At 43.9% G+C, this 22,299-nt stretch overlaps 1 long non-coding RNA gene across 1 annotated transcript in view; it reads right to left on the minus strand.

The window, feature by feature from the left end:
• Window positions 1–21,649, minus strand: part of LOC147023832 (uncharacterized) — a 22,611-nt gene extending 962 nt beyond the window's left edge. The window contains exons 1-3 of the long non-coding RNA XR_015059759.1: window positions 21,223–21,649; window positions 19,883–20,046; window positions 1–1,584 (exon numbers count right to left, since the gene is read on the minus strand). The exon at window positions 1–1,584 is cut by the window's left edge and continues 962 nt beyond it. This is a non-coding gene — a long non-coding RNA (uncharacterized LOC147023832). The remainder of the gene's footprint in view (window positions 1,585–19,882; window positions 20,047–21,222) is intronic.
• Window positions 21,650–22,299: the final 650 nt, after the last annotated feature.

Here is a 22,299-nt window from a genome sequence, read left to right on the forward strand (position 1 = left end):
GGATCGTCCAATATGGCAGGCGGTTTGACTAATAACCATAATCATCATTCGTACACCGATCATTATAATTTGCTCATGCCTCGTCATATAACCTGGGATCTCCAAGAGAAATAAAATCGACCATAGTATGATGACCTCGTGCCTCCGGCAAGTTCGGAGCAGACGTGAGGATTTGAACTGGCAATCTGCGCATTTCAGGCCTCGGACTCCATGGGAGATAAGCCTCTGCACCGGGCGTCGTGGAATCAATCCATCGCCACGGCAGCAAATGCAAAGGAAGATGGGCAAATGGAAAGATAAGACATTCAATTTCCATCGGGCCGTAAGGCTCCAAAACCCGATGTCAGATGTTTGAACGTGTGGGAGTGAAGGCAACTGTAATGCATTTCTGTAAAGCCCCGTCTGGACTATCATTCAAGACGGACAAAAGGAGAATACCAGATATAATTTGATAATATTAAGGGGATATATTATGAACGTGACAATTGTTAGATTTTTGAAGACCAATGGCAACCAATAGATTGTTCCAGTTAAATTTTTTTAACAACGCGTCCATCAATATCAATCGGACAACCAAAAGGAGAGGAGCACATATAATCCTCCAAAACCTGAAGAGTTGATGCCAGATATAATTTGATGTTATCAAGAGGACATATTATGAACGTGACAACTGTTAGATTTTTGAAGACCAGTTGCAACCGATTGATTGATCCAGTTAAATTTTTCAACAATGCTTCCATCAATAATATCAAGCGGACAACCAAGAAGAGAGGAGCACATATCATCTGCCAAAACCCGAAGAGTTGCTTCTAACTGTGGTGCTGGTGGAATTGAAACTCTGAAATGTGTGGCGCACTTTTTCATGCAAACTTTAACTTTTTCCAAAAGGGATTCAAATATTTTGGGAGAGACATCCACACATAATTCCGGAAATATTTGGGATCTACTACATCTTAGTCCTTCTTTCATCCGTACGTTTTTTTCAATCGTGGAGATTGCTCCTCCTTCATCAAATATGCTTCAGTTAGAGACAAAAACGCAAGTTTGTGAAGTTGGTGGGTGTGAATAGGGGTCATCGCACAATGATCTTACACTGAAAGTCGATCTAAACCTGGGCATCTGCAGTCAGTTCCAACAGGCATTCTCACTGTGTCGGTTCTGAAAGAGAGTCTGGACGAGGCTTATATACTTTCACGTATTACAGACGCGCAACAAGCGTACTACTTGAGGGGAGGGGTGGGGGGAGTGGGTGATGGAGAGTTTCCTGACGGAATTTAGGGAAGAAACCATATACCTGCAACATTTGGCTTTGTAAAGCAGCAACAGAAACTGAGCTGGAACCCCCCCTACTCCCCCCTTGGTTCCGAGTGCCGGAAAGTATTTTCCAGGTATTATCCCATGCACTCAGTATTTCTTGCTCATCTCACAGTTTCCATTTGCACCGGATCTCTGCAGAGCCACTTGCCTCGCAGCTCTTATTGATGACAATCGAAAGCTCCAAATCCAAGCTGGCGGCAAGCTTCCACAGAGATTATAGAACCTCGCCGCAAGGACAAGCGATTTCATGAAAGTGACCAAGTTGTTCTGCAATAAAGATAAAATGATGTGGTTTTACCCAAAGTGAAATATCTTTGTGATCCATTATATAACTGTTGTATTGAAATGCATGGTCTATAAATGACTGCTTTAAGACTATTTTATTTATATACATAGCCAGGGCTGGTAGGATAGCTTATCAGTAGTGTATTTCAGTCGTGAGCTGCCTTGTCTGGCTTCGATTATCCGACCTGACTTTCCACTCACTGTGGCCCAGGAGTTTTGCAGGGAAGGTGTTGCATAATGAGTACATAGTCTGTTGGATGGATGGTAAGCAGGGTGTCCTATCTGCCAATATTGTTTGCTGGTGGCCATTGAAGACCCCACAGTGTCTTTCACAAAGAGTTAGAAATTATTTCTGACACCCTTAACAAATGCCAATTTTTTGCCAAATAACCACCTCCAGTCGAACTCAGGCCGAACCAGACAGGATGGTGCAGATGTAGTACACTTACATATGAGCTATCTTGATGGGGTTTGATCACCAACCCGATTACATATTGTTATGGGTCTAGTCTAGGGGGTAAAATAGATACATTAGAAGAGTTATTTCAACGTGCATGTTTTTATTTTTATTTTATATTTTTATATACAATGTCAAGGCTCGTATGCGATTTAACACACAGAACGTAAAGCAAGGGGAGAAGAACGTAAAACACACAGAACGTAAAGCAAGTAAATAAGAAGGACGGGATAGGCAAGCACAAAACAGTGGGGAACGGACACATGAGGAGACCTGTGGAAGGGAGAGGGATGGGGCGGGGTATACGGGGTAAACAAGATCGACACTACAGGGAGCTTTCGTGAAGGAGGGCAGGGAATTTGAAGGAGGTGGGTTTGGGGTGGATTAACGGGGGTAGAAAAGATTGAGGTTTTTGATGAGGGAAGAAAAGAGGTGGTGGTGAACAGCTGTTTTGAGGACCTGGAGGGAAGAACGGGATTGAAGAGAGTGTGGCAGTTTATTCCAAAGGCGGGAAAAAAGAGGAATGAAAGAGTGAAGGTGAGCAGTAATTTGTGATTTTGGTAGTTTTACCAGAAGGGGGTTGCTGGTGGACCTTGAGCACCCTGCAGAAATATGAGGGGGACCTATCGCAGACAAAGCAGGGGGCAAGACCGGAGAGGAGACGGTAGAAGACAGAAAGACCACCGACCTGCCTGCGGTGAGAGAGTGAGAGGCCCAAAGACTCAGCTTCACCGCGGGAGATACCAATGATCCAAAATGCCTTGGTTTCCACAGCGTGAAGTCAAGAAAGGTGAGAGGCAGGAGCACCAGCCCCAGGGCAGATAAGTACTCCATCAGGCTGCGGACGAAAGCTTTGTATGCGATCAGGAGCTCAGGTGGGCCGAGGAAGGACTTTGCACGATGGAGGATTCCCAGTCGGCGACTGGCTTTGGATGCCAGGTTGGAAATGTGACTTTCCCAGGAAAGATCATGACAGATAGTGAGACCCAGAAGCTTGAATGAAAGGACTTCTTCAAGGGGGTGATTGAGAAAGTAGATTCTCCATTCAGAGAGACATAGTGAGAGTGAGATTTGTGAGGATTGAAAGACATATTCCAAGTGTTTGATGAGCTTGTGATTTTATCTAGGTCTGCAGCCTGCCAATCAGAGGGTTGTGAGATGGTATGACAGAGAGTGGTCAGCATGACCACCCTCTGCCATAAAGATGATTTTCCAGTGAATTTAATTAGACAACTAATAATTGAGAAGAATTTTATAATTAGGTACCTTTGAGTTGACAAATATGCGGCCATTTGGTGCTTTTCGTCTGATCCTTGCCATCAGTGCTTCCTCAGCACAGAGCCTGCTTGGGCAGCACACTGGAAAGAGGGAGAGAGCAAAATAGAAGGAGGAGAAAGAAGGATAAAATGAAGGATCGAAAACAGGACAGGAGAGGAGAGGGAGAGATGTGAAGAATTCCTTCAGATTGTTGAGTGTCTGATTCAATGACTACCTGGATCACCAGCTGGGCACCATGCATCATCTTGTTTTTGATCCTTCATTCCCAGAACCTCTCCAAAAGGCAGATCTCTGACCTTCTTTGCATCGGAAACTCATCCAATCAGGGAGGGAGAGAGGAAGAAAGATAGAAAGAGAAAAGAAAACAAAGAGGAGAATGAGGAGAGAAAAGAGAGTGATAGATAGATTATGGATATGGATGGATGAGTTTGTAGGCTTTAATAACACTGAACAACAAAAATTTTTTACTGGAGATGTGTAAAGTGATTTAGACTAATTTGGGTACGCTGATTTCAAAAATCATAACCGTTTTGCTGTATCACGTCAGGATTTTCAGTAACAGAAATATTCCCATTGCCTAGAAGTCAGGATTTCAATGAAATTTACAAAAATTCATTTATTTCATCATGAATGCTTCAAAATTATAGAGATTACAGAAAAACTCCACTAGAATGTAATTTAAAATGCTTTAGGCATTTGGCTTTGCGTTTGTGCTGCTCTGTGTCAGTTTCACGATGCAGGAACCAGCAGAAATCGCCCATCATGTTCGGGTTGTGCCGCCCTTGGTAACGCGTCTCCATGAGTGAAATCTCTTGGTGGAATCGCTCGCCGTGCTCGTCCGAGACTGCTCCCAAGTTGTCAGGGAAGAAGTTCAGGTGCTGGTGTAGGAAATGGATTTTCAGGGACATCCTGGAGCCAAGTTTCCTGAAGGACTCCAGCAGCTGCTGCACTATTTCTTCATAGCTGTCCGCGCGCTCGTTCCCCAAGAAGTTGTCCGTCACAGCTTTGAAGCTCCTCCACGCTGCCAGCTCTTTGGGGTTTAGAGTTGTCGGAAAAGTTTCGTCCTTCATAATCTGTCAGATTTGCGGTCCAACAAAGACACCAGCCTTGATCTTGGCCTCCGACAAGGTGTTGCCAAACTTTTCCTTGAGGTATAAAAACCCACGCCCATTCAGATCCATTGCCCGTACAAAACATTTCATCAAGCCGAGCTTTATGTGGAGTGGTGGAAGGAAAACCTTGGCTGGGTCGACAAGGGCGACATGCTTCACGTTGTGTCGACCAGGTACATGCTCTTTTCGCTCTTCCCAATCTTTCTTCGTCCAGTGATTCTTGTCGTCTCTGCTATCCCAGAGACAAAGGAAGCACATGTATTTCGTGTAGCCTGACTGCAGCCCTAACAACAGCGCCACCACTTTCAAGTCTCCGCAGATGTGCCAGTTGAAGTCATTGTACTTGATGGAATCAAGCAGCTGCCGCATAGTCTCATAGGTCTCTGTCATGCCGAACGCGTGAGCCAGTGGGACTGATGGTTTCTCGTTGCCATTGTGGAGCAAAACAGCCTTCAAGCTGTTCTTCCCCGAGTCGATGAAGAGGCGCCAGTCTGCAGGATCGTGATCACACCCAAGTTCTTTCAACAGACCGTTGATGTCACTGCAGAATGTCATCGTGTCCTCCATCTCAAAGAACCCAGCCATGTCTCTGTGACGTGCTCTGAACAAGGATATCTTGGTGTTAGGTTCAAGTAGATTCCACTGCTGCAGCCTTGATCCAAGCAGCTCTGCCTTCGCCTTTGACAGCGAGAGATCTCTTACAAGATCATTTAAGTCTCCCTGGTTCAGAAGGTGTGATTCTTGAGTGTCGGGTTCAAAAGGTTCATCATCACCATCCTCTTCACCACTGCTTTCAGCTATGTTCTGATCAGCTGGAGGTGTTAGAACAGGGGTTCTCGTCATCATGAGGCACAGGTTTACGAGCAGAGACGCAGTCAGCTTACTTGATGTGACCTTTATTCTTCTTGTTGAAGCCGGCGATGCTTGTGCAGCAGAAATAACAATCATCATGATGATTCTGCGGCTCACGCCATATCATGGGCACCGCAAATGGCATGCTCGCGCGCTTGCCCACCAACCACTGAGTCAAGGTTGTGTGACAGCTTGTGCAGCAGATGTGTGGTGCCCAGCTCTGTTCTTGGTCCCCCACCTTACACCCGAAGTAGTGAAAGTAGGCGGCCTTCATTTTCACTGCTGTAGATATACTTCGCTGTTGATCTTTTTTGGTATACCGACCACAGACATAACAGAAGTTGTCAGGATGATTGGTACAGGAACGCCTACTCATCTTTATCTGAAAGAAAGAAATATAACACAAGTTAACAACAATTGTACGAAATAGACATGTTAAAGACATATGTAAATTTCATTGAAATCCTGACTTCTAGGCAATGGGAATATTTCTGTTCCTGAAAATCCTGACGTGATACAGCAAAACGGTTATGATTTTTGAAATCAGCATACCCAAATTAGTCTTAATCACTTTACACATCTCCAGTAAAAAATTTTTTTTGAAATTTGTTGTTCAGTGTAATTATTGGAGATGCACAGACATGAGTGGTGCAGATGTGGAAACCGTGGCATGGAGATAAATCAAAATGCATAATTTTTGTTTTGCATTTAATAGATTGGCCTTTATGAAGGCAAAAAAGGGTGAACTCCAACCACTCCTTTAATTCCGTCCTCCAAACTTCACCTATATAATACGTCGATGGTCCTTATTCATCGACAGAATCATTAGCTGGATTAATTTCAACACCAGCTTGACAATGAAACGGTTTATGAAAAATAATTTTATAACAAAAGGTGATGATATGGTTGGTTTTGAAAAAGGAACTGAAAGCACGGGGATGAGGGTGGAGGTTTGTCAGTTGAAAATGGTCTAAGTACGGAAATGTACATCTCATATGTCCTTTCAATAAAAGGGCCACAAGGTCCAGCCAGCTGGGATCTCCCGTTGCGCATGTGTCACGGGTTCAGCGATTTCTTGAGATTGTCCAGAACTACAGGTGGGGAATAAATTGTCGGTGAATTCAATAACTGAGCCAATCATGGTGACAACGTCGTTCAATACAAGTGCACCAGTGTGACCACTCCTCATTTTCATAAATGCCAAGGTGAGCCAATGAAAAAAGCCAAGAATTCACAAGGTTTCGGAAAAGCGATGATAATAAATAAACCTATACGCCAAGAAAACCTGGAGAAAACCAAGACGCCAAGGTGAACAACGAATAGCTAAGATCTTGTGAAAAAAGCCAATACAAGGAGTGGTCACACTGAAGTGCACATGTAATAAAATAAATAAAAACCCTGTTGAGTGGCATCAACATATCTAAATAAAAGCATCCTTGATTTTCAGAATGTTTTTTTGATGCTCAGAGGTTTTCTGTTCGTTCAAATTTTGTTAAGCCAATAAATAGTATAGCTGCTTATAATTGACCATAATTACCATTTCACCAGAAGGATGCCTGTGGGCCATTGATTCTTTCAAGGGTTGACAGGTCTTGATGAGATTATCGGGCATATGCATAGCAATGTACTTTCGACCCCAAGGCATCCAGAGCACAAGAACGACTGTTAACTACAATGACCAACAGATGTGTGTGTGTGTGTGTGTGTGTGTGTGTGTGTGTGTGTGTGTGTGTGTGTGTGTGTGTGTGTGTGTGTGTGTGTGTGTGTGAAAGAGAGAAATACAATTAAGTGAGTTAGAGTGACTTTAGATGGTATCCTTCTTGAAAAGGGGTTATGAAAGAGCACAGGCAGGGATGAAGGATGTTATAACATGAAAATGTATCACCATGTCGCCTTCGAGGGAAGAGTAGCACTGAAATGACTCAGAAAGGCTGTTCCACAAGCAGGATAAAAGAGGAACCAAGGAATGAAGGTGAGCAAATAGCCTGGATTTTGGAATGCTAACAAGGAGTGGTTATTGGAAAAATGCATGCATCCTGGAGGGTCAAAAAGACGAGGGTTATGTGAAGGGAAGAGTGCGGCAAGAGTAAGAGGAGCAAGAGCAGAAAAGAGGGTGTAAAAACACAGAGGCCACCGAGCTTGCTGCAATGAAAGAACGGTACACATGTACTTCAGCGTATTTTTCAATGATGCCGATGATTTTGAGTTTGCAATTACACAGCATCTCGGAGTAAAAGGCATGAATTGGGGAGAGAAGTACTCGTTCGAGCTTCAGATAAAGGCTTTGCAAGTCATGGGAATTTCAGATTTTATAAGAGGGCACTTGGAGGCAACCCAGTTCGGCATGATAGAGGACACCAGGTCTGCCGCTGGCCTTGGAGACCTGGCCCCAGTTGCTCAAAACTCGGATAATTATTTAACCACCTCATTAGAGCTCTCCTGTGGTTAAAATTCATACCCGATGGTGAACTAACTGACGGATAAACTATGGTTATTCAAAGGGTGGATAAAGGTAGGATAACTATCCTCTGGTAGATAGCTAAGGTGTGGATAAACTTTTGATAAGTACATGGCATCCCACAATGTATTGCACGATCATCTGCTGGCAAAACAATCATGGCGGCAGAAAAGGCAAGCCAGAAAGAGGATGACAAATTTATGCCAACTGAACGGGATATGTTGTGTCGGGTGACAAGAGTATGTAAAGGTCATCAGGAGTAAATTTTCCAACATCAAAATGAATGATGAGACAAGGAAGGCGTGATTGGCGTTCACAACCACACTTTCCATACCTTTTGAATTTGACACACCTACGTATGCCTTCGTAACCATGGATAACGCGTTATCTGGGCCAGAGAAGACTCGGATAGAGTTATCCAGAAATCACCACTTGATCCAGTGGAAAAAGTTATCCAGGCTTTGAGCAAGGGAAATTATCCAGGAGATAAAATTTATCCACCTGATTGATAATTTATCCACAGGATAGCGTTTATTCGAGCTTTGAGCAACTGTGGGCTGCCTTGCTACATGGTCAGCCTGGTTGATGATCAAGTAAAGATGATTGAGGGACTGAACCTCTTCCAATTCGTGGAGCACACAACACATATAATCACTCAAATGGTGATAAAACCCCGAAAATTGGCAAGAATATTCTATTCGGGTCACTTTTCAAGGAAAAAGTGCTAGCCAATTGAAATTCCAATATGGTGGTGATTTTCCAAGATGGCCACTGAATGGCTCCAAAGATGCAACTTTTTGTTAGAAATTGATAGAGTTGTCTGATTGAAGTGATCTTGGTGGCAATTTATATGTGTTAGACCATTCTAACCATATGTGTTAGATCTATGCGTTAGATCATTTATATGCGGAAACCGATTCTGCTATGAATAAACATATATGGTGCTTTTTAATGCTTAATTAATGTATCACGATCAAAATATGTCCATTGAGTTTATAATAATGTTTGCAAAAGGAAGCCGTTGCATTCGACAAGAATCATGCACGTATTCAATCTGCTACTTCATAATATTAGTCTCTGTTTCATCCATATAAGCAGGTAGTGAAATATGACGATGACAACGACGACGACGACGACGATGATGGCAGTTCTTCGCAGATGAAGATCAAGGGTCCTGCCTGTACTCAGTCTTTTTATAGTGAAAATCAGCTCACGCAGACCAATTCCACTCTTTAGACTCAGGGTTACTCCACAGTGGCTCAATGGGCTAAGACAGCTGTGGTGACCACAACGCTGTAGGTGTTACATCAGTGTCCTTCTCCTAGCCTCTGGCTCAAGAACCTTCCTCGGAGGCACGGGGGCTAGTAACCCATAGCAGGGGGGGTCTGTTTTGTGAGCACCAGGCATTTCCATATGCCGGTCGGCCTGCATGCTACACATCTGGAGGCCAGGCCATCTCTGAGCCCCCGCAGTTTAGCCTGTGGCTGCAAGGAACCCAGTTGATGTTTGACGCCACAAAGAGGTACGACGTAGGGCTTGCATATGGAGAGGCTATGTACTGGCAGAGAGAGGCTTATGTACTGGCAGAGAGAGGCTTACGCACTCGGCTCTCCTTTTTGCATTGCTGTTAAATAGCGGTGTTAGCCAGCGGTGAAGGCTGAAAGTGGGAGGTAACAAGCACATTAACCACAACGCCAACACACTAGAAGCATTGCACCACCAATGACACACTTGTCAGGAGTTAAAACTCCTGTGCCACCTGATGAGAGCATTCCCCCAATTTGTCATGGACCTTGTGATGGTGGTCCAATTAGGCCTGGCAAGTACAGCTACATAGAGCCGTGCAACTAAGTCCACAGCGGTAGCGTTTGCACCTTCATTCTGTTCTACATCCACATTTGGCTCATTCCTGGTAGTTTTTTGCAAGACGTGGAAGGGCAGTCCAGAAGATCTTACACATCTCACCATGTTTGATATATCCCCAGTCAGGTGGGCTCTGAGTATCTGGCTGTCAGACTAATGCCTGACCCCATAAGTGTCCTGCCTGATAAGCAGCACATTTGACATGTTCTTTGAGTGCTGTTTGAGTTGGTAGTATAGAGATATATGATCTCTACTTTCAGGAAAATAGATTAAGCCTTGTATCATTTACAGTTGTGACTGCACTGGACTTGTCATACATTAAGACCACAAACTTCTCCAGAGTTTCTAGGTCAATATCCTCCACCTTGGATGGGCACTGACTGAGCTTGGTGAAGGTACTTGAGACATCTGGTGATTCTACACCAAGTTACTCAAGTTGCTGCTTGGAGAGAGGCTAGATCTGTAAGCTTCAATATAACTGGATCCACCCCTACATTGGCGGCCTTTCTTTCGGTGATATAGACATCAAGTTCTGAAAAGGCAAAGGGATACAGTTCCTTGCCAGCTGAGCTTTTTTAACTCTGCTCGTGCTTACGGACATTAAGATGGCCTCACTCTCTGTTGTATAATGCTGCTAAGCAGGTAGGATGATGTTTAAACTTCTGTGCCACAGTATCCCCAGCACGAAGCTTTGCGAGGAGCCTTCCATCGCTTAGATTCCTGGCACACTGATTAAGTCTCTCATTCAGTTTCATTGTCATCGCTTGTCTTAAAGCTGATGTCGGAGCCTCACCATCACATAAAAAGCACATTGATGATGCTTGGGAGTGCTGAGAGGTTCTACAGCTTGCTGCAGTTCTCTTCTGTGTTTGTAGCAACAGTAGACATTTTCTTCTGGGCCCTTTCTGGATTTGTATTGTTGAACAGTAATCTTCAGCTTAAATGATATGTCAGTGTGTTTTCTCTTCCATCACCTTCATCTAGTCTGGCTGGATTCAGCACGATTGGCAGAGTATTGATAGCATGAAACAATGTGAAATTCCTTGCAATATTGCCATAACCAGCGCCAGCACAGTCCTGTTTTCTACTGAATAAGCTACGTGGTGAAATAAGTTTTTCCGTTGTGTCCTGATGACAGAGGCAACATTTGCTCCAATTAATTTGCTATCTTGAATTGGCTTGTGTATCCATTTTTAGAGACGAGTAAACCAATAGGTTAGGGCAGAGGGTTTACCCTTTTACCACCTTTTACCATATGCACTTTTATGTATGGGCTACAACTAGATTCATGCATTTGCCCGACACCAAGCCCGGTCGTTCATCCAATGCCATTTAAATTCCGTACACCCTTTCGATGACTAAAACCCCGTTATCCTTGGCTCAGCTCTCCCATACTGGCACATCCTGTCGATTCAGGTGGATCTATCTCACCTTTGAGGGGTTGATTAGATAGCATTTGGGATACGAACTTAAATTAGCTGACATTGAACCCTCTGCTAATTTGAACAGCAGTGAACTGTCATCAGTGTGCCCTGGTAGTGCATGACATTCACTCTTCTTTTTCCATCTCAATCGATCCATGGCTGTGATTCCGTCACTCTCAAGTGACCACATTTCTAAAGTAGAGAATACTTTGTGCACGTTAAGGTTAGAGTTAGACAAACTCCTTCACACACAGAGATACTTCGTGCGCAACAACCCTCACCTAGTTTCGTCTGTGAGTCAACGCGGTGCACTGTTGTGTGGTCGTCGCTGTGCACTAGCAACAACTAGGAGCCATACATGAGAGTTGAGTGAGTAGCGAGGACCAGTGTAGGTTTAGTCCATCCAAAGGATGTGGCTGAATGCTGAAACAAAGGTACCACCTCCACTACTGCTTCCCCATACACCCCATTTGTCTATAACCTAAAATCTAGGCTCGTTACCTTCGCATTCTGTGAAAGGTTATGTTTTGGTCGGCGTGTATTTATTTATTTATTTATTTATTTATTTGTAATCTTGTGATTCGTATAACTCAAAAAGTATTAAACTGAATTGCATGAAATTTGGTGGGATGATTGGTTATTAGCCAGGAAGCATTCGATTAGATTTTGGGATCGTTCGGGTCAAAGGTCAAGGTCAAGGTCACGAAAAGGTCATAATCGTCTTTTTACGATAACACGGTCAATTTTTATTCAATTTGCATGCAACTAACGCCAAAATGTTCAGAATTCAACGCCTCATCCTGTGATATGCAATATGACACAATGACGCCCATACTCTTGTTACCGGTTAGGGGTCAAAGGTCAGGGGGGTCACGACCTTGAAAAATATGCGGTTTTTGTCATAACGCGGTCAATTCTTGTCCGCTTTACATGAACCCAGCACCAAAATGTTCAGAATTTAATGCCCAATCTTGTGACACAATGACGTCATAACACATGTCACCGGTTGGGGTAAAATGTCGGGTGGGGGGGGGGTCACGCCCTTGAAAAATATGCGGTTTTCAGCATAACTCAGTCAATTCTTATTCGATTTGCATGAAACCAGCATCAAACGAGATTACCTTCTCTTGTTGAAACGTTGTATTCACCGAGCTTGCGAGTGAAGACTCGCCAAAACGACGTGAGTTGATTGTTGTTTAGTCCGTAGCCCCCGAAAGTCGGGGGGGGGGGGTCATGACATTATAGATATGTGGTTTGTGTCATAAGACCATTCATATGAAACCAGTTCCCCACACTCATACCAAGAACAAAAAAAGTAGTGGCGGCGAAGGTATGCGCTCTATGAGTGCCCGTTCTAGTTTGATTGTGTTATGCAACAAATGTTTTTTAATATCTTCCAGAAAACGGTAAAAAGGTGAGTTGGAGAGTTGTATCAATACAATAGGCCAGGTATTGGCTTAATGGTTAGGGTGGTGGGCTTGGGATCCTCGGGACCTAAGTTCAAATCCTGCTCAACCGTCGAATTAATACCAGGCGGGGTTGACTCAGCCTGTTATCATTCTGAGGTTGGAAAATGAGTTCCAACTTGCTGGGATGATTGAGCCATTCGAGTATCCTGTGTCGGAGTGGTGACCTGTCCAGGATTGTGCCCAATAGCCAAGGAGACTGCTAAGGTAGCACCAATGATCTGCACAGAGTATGGTTTTGATGGATGGATAGATACAATAATCCGTTTCAGCTTGGTCTAAAACATATAAATTGACACCAAGATCACTTCAATCAGACGACTCAATCAATTTCTATCATGAAAAGTTGCAATTTTGGAGCGAACTGGTGGCCATCTTAAAAAATAGCTGCCATGTTAGAATTTCAAGTGGCAAGCACATTTCCTTGAAAACTGACCTGAAAAGAGAATTCTTGCCAATGTTCATGCTTGCATCACCATTTGAATGATACGACCAAAAAAAATCACTCTTATCTGCTCAACTAAACGGTTTATTACCCCACACACAAATAACTAATGTGACATGTTAGATAGGGTGATGTAATAGACACTGGGAAAAATAGTGGTAAAACCTGGAATTAGTTAATTTACACACTTTTAAACCTCTTTCACCCTCATTTACATTCGCTCATAAACTTGAAAACTGAAGAACACAAATCGCCTTCATAATACTTCCAAAAACCGTGCTATATATCGATATGTAGCATAAGAGGGTGTGGCATGTGAGGGACCGGGTGAAGAGGATGCCGATTGGTGCTGCATTCTGTGTTGATGAATAAAGTCTACACCTCCTAAACTGTGACTCAATATTGTGTCATTACGGTGTATAAGAGAGAGGGATATAAGACTGCTTTAGTAGTGCTAAACTTCCAGATTTATTTTAAACGATCTTTAATATCATTATTTTAATAAAATTGACATAAATACTTGAACACTGTGCAGGATCAGGTCAGGTTAGGAATGGGAACATGTGCCGGAACAGTGTGTCGCTTCATCCACTTTCCACCGGTACTCCAGGGGCCTCCGGCTGGCCATCCACAGGCAGACGCCTGGCTCATCCCAATCTCCAAGAGATGCTGATCAACCTGCTGCAACCACGAGGCACGTGGTTGACCCATTGGCCTCACGAGGCTCCATCGCTGAATCTGGTGAGCAGGCTCAGTGTCAGGAAAACGAGCCACATGTCCATACAGCCGCAGCTGCCACTCAAGGACGATGCAGGTAACAAATCTCATTTGAGTCTCTCTCAGCAACCACTCGTTGGACACAAAGTCTGACGAGCGATAGCCAATGATTCTCCGAAGAACCCCAGTACCAAAGGAATTAAGTCTCCATCTCAGATCCCTGGTCAGAGTCCAAGGCTCGCATCAGAAGAGCAAGACTGGAAGCACTAAGGACCTGAAGACTTGGACTTTCGCCCTCCTGCAGAGGTACGGACAGCACCACACTCCATGATCCAATAAATCCATGACTCCCCAGGCCCGACCAAGACGTCTCTTGACCTCTGGCGCACAGCTAGCAGAGACATTAATTAATACTGCCAAGGTAAGTGAATCTCTCTGTGACGTCAACATCCTCACCACACAACAGGTACAGACAGGAGAGCAGCATCCAAGATGTCATTGAAAGCCTGGATCTTAGTTTTGACCCAGGAAACCCATAATCCCAGCGGCTCCAACTCCTCAATCAGCACCCCGAGGGCCCCCAAAAGGATATCCAGAGTCCCTGCAGAGATGACTGCATCATCTGCGAAATCAAGGTCAGAGATCTTGACATTCCTAAATGATGCACGACAGCTTGATCTCTCCGACATCCTCCCCAGAATCCAGTCCAAACAAACGCTGAAAAGTGTGGGGGCCAGTACACACCCCTGACAAGCTCCAGTACCAATGAGAAATAAGTCGGAGATGGTATCACCACATCTCACAGCACCATCAGTGCCAGAGTAGAGTTCTGACATTAGATTGATCAGTTTTGGTGGCACCCCACAAAGACCAAGAATCCTCCAGAGAGCATCCCGATTCACTGAATCAAACGCTTTACAGAGCTCAACCGAGGCTGCAAGCAGCCCCTGCCAAAACTCTCGTCTGCGTTCGGTGAGGACACGAAGAGCAAGGATACGGTCAATCGTTGACCTCTTTGGTGTAAAGCCTGACTGCTCTTGGCGCTGGTGCTCAAGCATGGTGGCAAACCCAATCAAATATTATCTGAGAAAATACCTTTCCCGGTATTGAGAGCAGCATCACCCCTCAGTTGTTGTTGCAGTCCTGGCGATCACCATTCCCTTTCCAGAGAGTGACAACAAGGCCCCTCTTACAGTCAGTTGGGATGATGCCCGTGTTCCAGGCAGAGCACAGAACTGCATGCAAAGACATGAGTATGGCATTTCTACCAGCCTTGAGAAGTTCAGCATGGACGCCACAGATCCCAGGAGCTTTACCCCATTTAAACCGGTTCACCGCAGCCTGTGTTTCCACAAACAAAGGTGGATCACAGTTGATTGGAGGGTCCACAATAGAGATGGTAACACCCCTGACATGCAACTCAACCACTGGTGAATCAGCCTGGTACAGCCGCTCAAAGTAACCAGCCCAGCGGGCCTTCACTTTGGACTCTTCTGTCAAGAGCCCACCACCCTCAGCTCTAACTGCAGTACACCGAGGGATGGGCTTGGAGGAACACAATGTGCAAATTCCCCTGCAGCAGGTCGCGAATCACTTGACCACAGGTGATGCTCTACCCCCTCATAGATTCCTCGCATGTAGGCCTCCTTATCCATCTTCAGCACATGTACAGTTTTACACCTCAACTTCCTGAACAGCTCAGCTCTGCCATTAAGCCTGGGCCTGTGACTCTGGTCAATGGCATCCAGTGTCCCTTGAGAGATAAAAAATTTTCTTCACCCTGTGGTGAGTTCCAAGACATCCACCAACAATGTCAAGGATGGTGGTCTTGAAGGCAGGACACAACTCTTCAGGATTCCCCAAAGCACCCAGACCCCCCTCCCCTCCAAATCCCCACTCAGACTGTTCGCAAACTCCTCAGCTACCCTCTCATCCTTGAGCTTGCCAACATCCAGTCTAGGCTGGGATAGTACCGTTCTCCTGGATTTAAGCTGCAACTTTAAGGTTTATTCAACAAGCCTGTGGTCGGTAATGAGGAACTGAGTACTCCGGTAGACCCTGCAGTTCTGGATCATCCTCCAGCGACCATCAACAAGCACATGGTCATTCTCCTTTGCCACACCACAAGCATTGGAAAACCAAGACCAGCGATGAGCCTGTGGGTGCTGAAACCATATATCACCCACCCTAAGTCCATGACTTCTTGCAAGCCTAAGGAACTTAGTGCTATTCTGGTTCACAGTTCCAGACCCATGGGGACCAACACAAGTCTCATAACCATCCCTATCAGTGCCAGTCGATGTCATGAATTCCCCCAAGACGAGAAGAGTATCTTCCTTTGGGCACCGACCAACCACAGACTCGAGCGCAGCATGGAATGCGTCCTTCACGGTGAGATCACTCATCTCAGTCGGAGCATATACAGAGACCAGGGAAACGACAACCAAGGAGTGACGAATCCTTAGTCTCATAATATGCTCGTTGACCGGTGTTACCTCAATTATCAAATTTTGTCAAATTTATTTTGTAACCGAGGGGTGAACACATAAGATGCTCGACGGCCACGTGCTTGCATTCTTTGTAACCAGAGCTGTGTTTCCAAATCCCAAGTTCAGTAACACAAAGATGCACCTCATGGTCAGGGTGCTGAGAAGGGCTGCACAAAGTGCAAAGAAAACATAGCTGTAGGAACACGACTGGACATGGGTTGTGGGTTTGGGAGCGAGCCAGAAAGGATGAAGAGAAAGGTACAGAAGGTGAGAGAAGGAGATTATGGAAAGAGGAGTGGGGGAGGATTAGGGGTTATGCAAGGGGTAAAGAGGAAAGGAGGGGTGAAACGTTTTTAATTGATATTTGATTTTCGAGTGTTTTTAACGTTCAAAGTCGTACAAACACAAGCAACACAATTAAAAGAGAAATACTGCACTGACGTCTGTTTGTACAATGCCAAGATGGTAAAGAGTTATGTGTTGTATAAATAAAGCTTTTCTTCAAATCATGTTCACTAATGTTCGGGTCAGCATTTCAAAGCACAAGTTTCAAATTAGCTCCAAACTTTAAAAAGTATATTTGCATATCTTGCCATAACCTCGTTAAAGAGTCTCATTAAAACAAACGAACTTTAAATCGTCAACATCAGGTGCTCATGATTGTGATGTCGTGTCAACAATGCAAAACAATCCGACTTGTGGGTGTGTTGGTTCGAGGATATGCCTGGTGTTGACTTTAAGGTTTGGGTGAGTGGGCTTGGGATCCGAAGATTCTGAGTTCAAATCCCACTCAGCTGTTGAATAAAAACCAGGTGGGGTATACCTCCGACTTTATCAGAGCGGGCACTCTGTGGAGCCAAGCTGAACAGTTCACGTTTTCTATCCTACTGATAGGCTGGATCTGGATTCGGACCTGTACTAAACTCTAATCAGCTTGTTCTTGTGACCTACCCAACACATCCATCAAGTTTCGTCCAAATCCATTGATAACTTTTTGAGATATTCTGCTCACAAGAAGACCTGCTCTGACCTTGAGACAGACCTTGAGATATCCTGCTCAAAAAGAAGTGAATACACAACCTCCGTCCACCTTCAGTGGTGGAAATAAAAACAAAATTTACCACTAAACAGCAAATCCAACTGCAGTGATTTTCCCAGAAATTTCTGTGCCAATCAGGTCACATGTTGCCCTTGTTGGTCTCTGTTTGGCTGTGAGTATTTACTACATCTTCCACATTGCTGTGTTAGCAAGAAAATAATAAATCCAAGACGGAGTGGCCAGTCTGGAAGCGAAACTGATGGTTGATAATGAGTGAATTGGGAGAAGAGGAATGCTCCGACTTGCTCTGCAATCCAAGATTCCATGGTCCAAGCTGTCAACGAGAAATTGGACGACACATCTGTAATGTGGTGGATTGAGTGTTCCTCTCTTTCTGTGGACGAGAGTGAGGACATCCTTCCATGGCAGCTGTAAGCAAGCTCCGTTAAACAAACCTAGTGGAAAGGACAGACGGTAGAATATCCAGCTCCACTGAGTGTTTGGGAAAACTCAAGGGCAAGTCATCAACTCTAACGACAGGGAGGATGTCAAGATGAGGAAGACATTTCTTCATCAAGTGAAGATGGAGTTTGATGGGCTTCTGGATTTTAATGACCAAGTTTCTTGGGATAATTTATTTGACAATGGAGAGAGATTTATTGATGGAATAAATTCAATGAATCTGCAAAGAGGACTTGATGGAGTCCCTCGGATGCCTATTTCATTTCGACTGAAGACATACTTGGTTGATATTTAGCTGATCTGGTCAGGTGGTAGGCAAAATGATGGCCAAAGTGGACGACGACGGACTGAGATTGTTTATGTTTTCTTTTCAGACTTCGTTTGAGCCGAGATGATCACGGGTTGAAATGAGTGGTCACCAGGTAATCATGCGTGCCGTGAACCAATTGGGTATTGGGAGCAAAGGTGAGGAAAGAGGTAGTATACCTTTCCATCAACTTGAAAATATGTTCAGTGAAAAGACAGAGGAGGAGAAGGGTGGAGGTGAGCCGGGGTGAGGTTAAGTCGGTTTTTTTTTTTCTCGTGCTCTTTTATTCAGGCTTTGTCTTTAGCTCTGTAGAAGGGTGAGGGTCATATGAGCTCGAATTTTCCAATTTGGTTCTTCCTTTGAGTGATTTAAACTTTGAGCTCAATTAAATGAACCCAAACATTGCGGTATCACCCAGACAATCGATAATTACCTTTTAGCTGTCTGCTCTGGGTTCGATTCTCAGCCAGATTATGTACTGTCTGATTGGTGCGCAGGCAGGGCATTACAATCACAAAGTGTACTGTCCCTCGCGTAGACCTTTAGCTCAGGACCCCATCTGCTTGCATTAGTTGGTGGATGTTCAAGCTCCCGTGGTATTTCAAGAACAGTAGGTGGGTTAAATTACTGGCACCCTGGCTAAATTTCAAATTATGGCATGGCTGACTGCTGGGAAGGAAATGGCAAACTACCCAGCATAAGCCATGCCATAAGACGGCTTTGGAAACAACAGCACTCTGTCCCACGGAGTCCGATGAACCACCGCAACGCTGCAATTGAATCGTCTGTCGACCGTTTTGATCTTGGCTCTTTGGTCTTTCTGCAGTGTGTGTACTGGTCGTTACACAACCATTGCCAATTCACGTTGCAGATGTGCAAAGTACAATTTATGTTTCCATTTCTTTGGTTTATGTGTTTCCAAAGAACTAGAATGGCACTCGTTCGGTGGCATACCTCCACCAGGCAAAAACAGTTCGTTTTTGTATCTGACTGATAGGCCGGATCTGAATCTGGACCTGGATCAAAATCTGATTGACTTGTTCATCTTGTCACCAACCCAACTCATCCACCAAGTTTTATCATAACTCGTCCACCACTTTTTCAAATATCATGCCAGATGTCGTTTTTGGTCCTATCTCTCAATGGTGAAGAATCACTTAAAAAAAAATATATATAAAAATTGTCCGGATCTGCACCAAAATCGAATGAATTCATCTTTGTCACACACCCAACCTGTTTACCAAATTTTGTCCAAATCAGTGAACTTTTTAGATATCCTGCTCAAATAAACAGATGGGTGAAAACAATCTCCGTCCATCTTTGGTGATGGAGGTAACAAAGAAAGCTCGAACATTTATTAGATTAGGAGCAATATATTACTCTGGATAATGGTGATGGTGGTAAAAGGGAAGGTGGGGGTGGCGGGGGGGGGGAGTGTTTCCAATACAATTTCCCTTACAAGGAATTTTGACAAAGGAGGAGGCCACTTTCGATCCATCAACCTTGTGCAATGGTTGCCAATTTACGGTTGTTCGCCCATGCTCCATCCTTTATAAATGCTGAGCATGACGCAACGTAGCAGCACGTATACCACTTTTAAAGCCTTTGCTATATGACAAGACCGGAGCTCGAATCGCCGACCTCCCAGACTCGGAGCGAGCGCTCTAACCATTAAGCCACCCGGTCTGATTAAACCATTAAGCCACCATTTTAATAACTGTTAATACACATCAACTCCAATAAGGTTGAGCTTGTATCGCCTTGGAGTGAATCTTTTAGGTATCCTCTGGTCAGACAAATTGCTTTCATGGAGAAGCAAATATTCACCGATGCATTAAAAGACCATTGCATTACACAGTGAAGAATCTATTACACAGGAATATAATATCTAATTTCCTCCAGTGCTATTACCTCGTACGTGTTCAATTTCGTGCAGGATTGGAGCTCTTGATTTCAACTGAATATCGCCTTTCATCAGCATTTTCCTTCTTTTCTGAACGAGGCAAGGGCTTGGAGCGTTTGTGCCAGATCCTTTTGCTTGGATTTGCATTTTTATCACTTAGAGAAACAATAATCTGGAAAAACCGCATGCTCCTGTATTAATTAATCGACACAGAATGGAGAGAAGACATCAATCAAAGGTGTTATTACTCAATAAATGTAATAAAATACTATATATATATAAAATCTTTTCTGTGTTTTTGTTGTGCACCTGTAAAAATATTTATAGATTTAAAAAAAAAGAAAAAGTTCATAACCTTTTAAAGATTTATTAGTTCATTACCTTACTGGATGCAATTTATTGCATTCTTTCTGATATGAACAAAAATAGGGAAAGGAGTTCGCAGTGTAATAAATCTGCTGGAAGCAGATTTAATAAATTATACATGATAATCCAAGGTGAACTATTAAATAAGTATGTGCAAGGAAAAGCGACCGATGCACAACCGCCGATTGATTTTCCGTTTACGAGAATTCCGCACGCTTCACGTCCCATACACGGCGTCTCGAAACCTGCACCGGGAACGTTACCGGGAGAGGAACTGTCCTTAAAAAGACGTTTTCTCATGGAAAAAAAAAAACAACAACATTGCATAAGGCCCGTAATTTCTTGAAGCCACACCTCGGGCCTGTTATTACCTCTGTCACTAATCCATTGTAATAATCAAGCTGTTGCTATGATGTGGAGTGCACACCGTCCTGCTATGTTCTGACGATAGATTAAAAATCATCCTGCTTGAAACTATGAGAAAACGACATCAAAGAGTGCATATCACCACTTGAAACAATTGAAGGAAGCCACTGGAGTTTATTATCCTCCGCTTATAGAAATTGTTTTGTTTCACCATGCGCAAGAATAAGCATGAAATGTTTGCTGCTTATTTGACGATGGCAACTATCAAAGGACTGGCTTTGGCACAATAGGTGCATATTGGGTTGTGGATGTTGGAAACCAAATTTGAATAATCAACTCAGGTTTTATAGTGTAAAAATTAAGGGTTTCTGGAAGATGAAATGTTTACAAACATATGTGCACACACGCACACATCTCGTTTTTTCATGTCTGTTCCTCAAAATTCCATCTATCTGTCTATTATACAGTATCGGCTATTCCTAAAACATAATATTATAATTTAAAGGATTGCTGGAAATGATGTGAATTTCACAACATCCAATGTTCAACTTTATTTTAAATGTCAACTCCCTTAACTAAAAAAAGAACCTTAACTTGGAAGCAGTTGAATGGTTACCTGACTGCATGGATCATCAGCTGGGCACCGTTCTTCCTCGACGTTTCGATTCTTTCAGCCCAGAACTTCTCCAAACGGCGGATTCACAACCCCGGTCATCAATCCACATCAGTCGTTACCTACATCAATAGATCCACAACGTCCAGGCAGTAGGTCAACCCATCAATGCAACATCACGATTCAAACTTTACTCACTGGAGGATTTAATGTACTGTTGGAACCCGCTATTCAAGGGGGATACGTTCCTGAAAAATGCCACGAATGTCAGTATCTGCAAATGTGGCGGCACTGTTAAAAAACAAAACAAATTAATTTATTTATTTACTTTTAATATTTACATGGTCCAGGCTTGTGGAAGTATGCTTACACATGACAAATCAGGACACAACATAACAAAGGAAATAGCAGGAGACAGGGGAAACAACAACAGCAGGGTGGAGGAAGAAAGTATATGGGGCAGACAAACAAGGGATGCAGGTAATGATGAGGGGTAATGGATAACGCAAAGGGTGGACGATGTGGATACATAACAATTTGTGATTTTATCAAGGTCTGAAGAGAGGGAAGAGGCTGCTGCCTCTCTGTCAGAACGATGAGAGATGTCACGGCAGAGGGGAATCATCAGCAAAGAGATAAAGAGGATTTTTCAGAGAGTCTGTGAAATCACTGATGAAGATTACGAATAATATGGGTCAAGAACACTACCTTGCGGTACTCCAGCCTTGACAGGGAGAAGAAATGAAAGGGTTCCATTGAGAGCCACACACTGATTACGAGAGGGGAGGAAGTCAGTCATCCAAGAGTGGAGTTGGCCTTGGACTCCATAGGCAAACAGGTTGGGAGCCTCGTTGGTATGCAATTCTGTCTGTGCTGTTGCTGATGATTCACCAATGAGTGATGAAACCGGTCCAGCAGCTGAGGGGATGTGTAGCATTGGGATTCTCATGTCTGTACCATTTGTGAACATCTTTACAGCTTTTGAGGAACTCTGTGAAGGGTTTTAAACAACAAAGTGCTCCCTTGGGTAGCTTTTCATGGTTGCTTTATGCAGCTTTTTTGGCAAGAAGAGCCTGGGAG

The sequence above is a fragment of the Eptatretus burgeri genome, chromosome 7 (genome assembly GCF_056783735.1).
Source record: "Eptatretus burgeri isolate ZD-2024b chromosome 7, Ebu_testis_v1, whole genome shotgun sequence".
In the NCBI taxonomy this organism is placed as follows: domain Eukaryota; kingdom Metazoa; phylum Chordata; class Myxini; order Myxiniformes; family Myxinidae; genus Eptatretus; species Eptatretus burgeri.